A 6,076-nucleotide genomic window follows, 5' to 3' on the forward strand; every position below is an offset into this window, starting at 1 on the left:
CTGGCTTTTTCCGTGATTAATTGGAGAAAAGAGGCTCACAGACTTTTCTGTCCAGTCTGGGTTCCAACCATGATCCTCAGATCTCAGCCTCCCAAGTAGCTGGAATTACAGGTGTAAACCACAGAGGATTCCCAAGAGTCTGCTACCCAGAGCCCTTCTTGTTTCCTTTGGTGCTCCTTCCTCCCCAGAGCTACAATCAGTTCCTCATCAGGTAGCTCAAGAAAACCAAGTGAATGGCTTCTCCCTTGGAATAGGGGCCGAGTTTAAATAAACATTTTCAGTTTTAAATATCTTGGATGTGGTTTGTATCGGTCCTGGTTTTTAAGCTGCTGTGTATTTCATGACGTGCTATACTAGAGGTCAGAAAACTTTTTATAGAGAGCTGAATAGTGAATATTGAAACTTTCTGGATCATATGGTCTTTGAACCAACTGTACTACAAAGGAGCCTATGACCAAATTAAAAGGCTGTGTAAATAAGACCTTATTTACAAAGGTGGTGGGCTATAACTCCAGTGCTATTCCAGAATGTCTTTATCTTGTCCCCTACTAGGGGACCTTTAAGACCCAGATAGTAATTCCTTTATATGTTCAAAGAGAAAGCTTCCTTGAACATTGAAAACTTCACACATACTATGTGGGAATCGTAGGTTTACTTGTCCAGTGATCAGAAAAAAAGTAGACAATGACAAAACAACTACTCAGACATACTTAGATGTCTACTGTTTATCTGACGGATCTGCATTTATTTGAAGAATGAACCAAGACTTAGTTTGCATGCTCTCTAACATGAAATCAGACCCTGGCAAAAAGTCTTGTGGGCCAGTTTTTGGCCCTGAAGCTAAAACCACCGTTTCCTGGCCACGCTGACCGGACATGATCAAGGACCCGAACCTCGCCCCTGAGGGGAAGGCTAGCCTCTGGTGCTTTTTACCCGAGGCACTGTTTTCTTATATTGGAGTGACTACCACCCTCCCACAGAATCTCCATTTTCCTCCTTTTGGCTTTCTTTTTGCTCATGCCTTTGGCAAGCCTTCTCGGCTTGGCAGGGTAGCGGGGACTGAGTTTGTGGGTGGCTAACCTCCCAGTGCTGACATGTCCTGAGGGTACAGACACGGAGACATTCGGGGTGACTGGAGGCATTCCTCAAGTCCTGCGAGCTGAAAAGAGCAGGGGCCTCTTCTCAGAATTGGAGCTGTAAGCTCTTCTGCCCTGTGGGTAGGAACTGGCAGTGACCTTCTATAGCCTATCTGCTGCAGTTCTGCAGGAAGGCCTTTCTCACTGAAGCACCCGGATGTCACCGTCTGGGACAAAAGAGGAGAATTTACTTTAGCCCGGTATAGTTGCCCTGTGTGATACGTCAATGGCTGGGGGAAGATTTGTTCTGAAGGGAAGACCCATGTTGATACATTGGGTGAGAGTCAGAACTTTTATCAGGAACACCCCCTGTTGATTCCTTTGGCAAAGGACTTTGTTTAAAGACCAATTAAAAGACACGTGAAGTGAAGGGTACAAGATTAGGAGGAAGGAAGTAGGCCTGATGCACGTTTCTGCTGTTCTGCTAGTGTCTTCCCCCCATAGCAGTACAAAGCCATCGCCTCCCACAGAACAAGGCCTTCCCATTCCACATGGTTACTCTGTTGCTACTGCCTCTGTCAGCCACATGTGCTCGCCAGTGCTGGTCTCTCACCTTTCAGAGGATCTTTCTCTCACTTCTTCATTTGCTATAACCTTAAATTCCTTTGTTTCGTGTGGGTGTGTGTGTGAAAACATCTAACTAATGTCCATTGCTGAATGATTGGATAAACAAGATATGGCTGATATATAAAGTAGAATATTAGTTAGTAAGCCTCAGAAAGGATTAAAGGATTAGAGTACTTGGGGGTAGGAAGGGCTAAAGTTGGGGAGGTACGAGTGCTTAGAGACATAGAAGTATATTTGGGGTTGCATAGAACTGGGTGTACGACCCGGCAAGTGGAAGGTGATAGCCGAGGGGACCTGGTTTCTGAAAATGTCCTGAAATGTGTGGTGGCGATGGCATGCCTCCAAAACGAAATCCCATTGAATTGTACACTTGGATGAGCTTTATGGAGCTGTTTATTAAAGGTAAGTTGGGTACCAACTGAACTGTACCCCTTCCCTCCGTTTTTTTTTTTGGCCAGTCCTGGGCCTTGGACTCAGGGCCTGAGCACTGTCCCTGGCTTCTTCCCGCTCAAGGCTAGCACTCTGCCACTTGAGCCACAGCGCCGCTTCTGGCCGTTTTCTGTATATGTGGTGCTGGGGAATCAAGCCTAGGGCCTCATGTATCCGAGGCAGGCACTCTTGCCACTAGGCTATATCCCCAGCCCCTTTCCCTCCGTTTTAGGATGGCTCAAGAAAGTTCATTTGGTCAGCATGATGGTGATGGGAAGTCCGGCTAGTGTTAGGCCCAAGTTCCCACAGTTCCTGTTAGGGAGCACCCAGGTTGCAGGAGCCCACCCAGCCCAGTCTACTCCAGTGGAGTTCAGGGTGCTGGGGTTCAAAGGAGCCCCAGGTGATTGATTTCAAGCCAAGCTGAATTTGTAGACCACTGATGTGGGACTACAGGGGAACCCTCCTGTGGTGTGTGCGTGTGCATGTGTGTGTGCGTGTGTGTGTGCGCGCGCGTGCATGTGCATGAGTGCCAGTCCTAGGGCTTGAACTCAGGGTCTGGGTGCTATCGATACCTGAGCTTTCTCACCCAAGGCTGGCACTCTTGTCACTTGAGTCACAGCTCCACGTCTGGCTTTTTGGTGGTTCATTGGAGATGAGGAGTTTTTTTTCCCCCAGTTTTCTGCCTGGGGCTGACTTTGAACCTTGATCCTCAGATCTCAGCCTCCTGAGTAGCTGGGATGACAGGCGTGAACCACCAGCTCATGGCCAATGGGTGCTTTTGTGAACTCTCCATGTGTAACAAACTTGACCTTAGGTCGCTTGTGTGATTTGACCTAAGAGGCACCGGGTGAATCCGGAGGCCCCTCAGTATGTGTAGCATCAGACAACTGGGGTAAAAAGGGCCCTTGGGACAATCTACTGCCTCCCTCCTCCAACCCTCCCGCCTCCATTTTGTCGTGGAAGCGTTCTCTAGGCCATAGATTAAGGATCAGGGACATCTCCCCTCCCAGTTTTTGTTTGTTTGTTGTTTTTTTTACACTTTCAAAAGGCCTGTCGTCTCTCCTGCTGCCTCCTCTCAGACTATAAGATCCAGATTCTCCCCAAGGAGCTCTACCAGTGATACTGAAGGCCAGAAAGTTGGAGCAGGGATAGGGGAGGAGAGAGGGAAGGGGTAGATTCTATTCAAGGAGAGGGCAGGGACTAACTGGCAGAGAGTCCTCCCTGGCTTTGCCCTCATTGAATTTTCACAGTAGCCCCGTGGGGTAGGCATTGTGTCTTTTACTAAACATAAAGACAGTGCCTTCCCCATGCCATTAGCTGGGATTAGAACCCAGGAATGTCTGCTGGGAGGTCAGGTCTGGCTTGTCAGTGATGCCTGTCCCTGCCTTTGAAGGCAGTCTGGGGGTTTGGCTGGGTACCATCACCTTCATTAAGCCCATTGGTTTGTGGTGGTTTTGAAACCCAACTAGCAGCTCTCCTGGGCTCTCTGCTCAGAGAGCCGCACTGCAGGGAGAAAGAAGGCCTGCTGCAAGGTCTGTGTGGGCCAAGCCCTCTCCGAGAGCCTCTCTTTGAATTGCACCATGCCACTTTAATAGTCCTTTCTCATCCCCTTGATCACCCGCATCTCATGAAGGGCAGAGCTGCCATGACAAGGCTGAAAAAAGGGATGTGATCATCAAGGCAGGCCCTTTTTCCATTGTTGTGGCATCTGTCCTGGGCAGGGCGATGGCCACTTGACCTTAGGGCGTCCCTGTCTGCTTCTGCAGATCTGGCAATTCATATTTGACAATGTTCTCCTTAAGCCAGGCAAATTGCTCAGGAATCTGGATATTATTCCCAACCTAGATTTAGAAGAGAAGGCAAAGGCCAGGACCGGAAAGAGCCTGCTTAGCCATTATTGGGACCGTAAATAATTCCAGTTCAACTCTTGCCTTTATAACAAAGGGCACTTTGGAAGTGCTGATGACAATGAGCTAGGAGTGCCATGAAGAAAGCAGGTACAGCCCAAGGACAGCAAGGAACGAGGCCTTGAGTCAGGTTCTGAGACCTGTTCCCTGGAGTATCTCCGTCTCCCAAGCCCTAGCTGTGCGCTGGAGTCATATGGAGCTTTGAATAGTCCCGAGGCTGCGGTCTGAAGGGGGGTTGACTTGTCTTGGGTCTGCCGGGACACTGGGACTGTAAAATTCCTAGACCAGGCTATTTGTGGTCCCCTCTCTGAGCTTCGGGTACAGGAGCAAACTGTCCTTTTCTCAACCGGAACATTCTGGTTTCAAAGACTTTTCAGTGACTATAGATTTTTTTTTTTTAAGGCAGGCTATAGACGTCCGTGTTTCATAAATAATCTTTTAACTTGTACTGGCTCATGTGTACAGACGAATCTAGAGATCAAATGCCTTATCACTGGATTCAGCAATCGCAGGTAAATATGTGCCTGTCTGCAACAGATGATCAATACATTAATTTTTTTTTTTTTAAAGGCAGTTTTTAAGTGTCGGGGTTGATGCCGGCATAGACGGAGATCTCTACATGAATCCTGGGGCTTTGCCACATCCTCGAGCCACTTCCATCTCCGTACACTAGGTGTCAGAAGAGGACCGCTGAGACTTTGGAGGATTGCGCTGCAAGGTCTCCCTGCCTAGTCTCAGTAAGAGCGCGACAAGGCCAAAGCCGTCCTCCCTGTTTCTACTGGGGTAAAATGCAGGTGTCCATGTTTTGTTTTGGGAAGCTGGATCTCCTTCAGTGAGAAATAGCAGATAAACATTAATTCGGGGTGACAACGCCTGAGGCAGGGGCCTGGCCAGGCGGAGCAGGGGCAGCTTGGTGGCAGTTCCCGGCAGAAGAAGAGCAGCGATGAGACACAGGACCAGTCCTGTCCGACTACAGACCAGCTATAAGTAAATGGATCTATTTAGCACGCTTGAGGAGGAAAGAGTCCATCCATTGTCAGTTGTGTGGGTTTGATCTGAGAACAGAGCTTCGAGGTGGGGGAATGTTTCTCGGGGCTCCCAGGTTCCTTGGTCCGTACGTGACCGCCCACTGCAGACCCCCGCGTGGGCTGACGCGGTACCACATCACACCATAAGTCCACACCGCTGGCTTCCTTTGGAGTGAGTTCTTCATGTCGCTGGTCTTTCTCGGTGACTACTCCCCATGTTTACACAGTGGAGGGCTCCACTCACACACTGGAAAGTGCTCTACCACCGTGAGCCACAGCTCCGTTTCCTGGTTTTCTGATGGTTAGTTGGAAATAAGAGTCTCATGGATTTTCCTGCACGGGTTGGCTTCGAATAGAGATCCTCAGATCTCAACCTCCTGAGTAGCTAGGATTTCAGGTGTGAGTCACCAGCGTCTGGCTAAAGAATACAGTAGCGCCTCCTCCCACCCCCGCCATAAAAAAAAAACAACAACCCCAAAACCCCCCCAAAATGTTTTAAGACGGCAATGTTTTGGGGATATCAGGCTAAATAAAATATATTATTAAAGTAAAAAAAAAAAGCGAGTTGCCTGTGGCTTGCATATATATCATTAGTTACTTAGGAGGCTGAGATCTGAGGACTGAGGTTAGAAACCAGCCTATCATACAGGAAAGTCCGTGAGACTCTTATCCCAACTTCGCCGACAAAAAACGCCCAGAAGTGGAGCTGTAGTTCAAGTGGTAGAGTGCTAGCCTTGAGCGAAAAAGCTAAGGGTTAGCAACCAGGAGGAGCAGCAGTGCATGTTGTGCACACTTGTGCACACACACATAGAGAAATACACACACACACACACACACACACACACACACACACGGGACTCCAGTGGGGCGGGGAAGGATGGAGGCTTGGGAATGGCTGTGTGCTGGGGTTTGGGACAGAGGATCTCAGAAGAGGGCACTTCCAGAGCTTGGAGCAGGTGGAGGCAGGCCAGTGCCCTTCCGAGCTCTGGGGGGTGGGGGGGGGCTTCCC

This window comes from Perognathus longimembris, chromosome 5 (genome assembly GCF_023159225.1).
Source record: "Perognathus longimembris pacificus isolate PPM17 chromosome 5, ASM2315922v1, whole genome shotgun sequence".
Classification (NCBI taxonomy): Eukaryota; Metazoa; Chordata; class Mammalia; order Rodentia; family Heteromyidae; genus Perognathus; species Perognathus longimembris.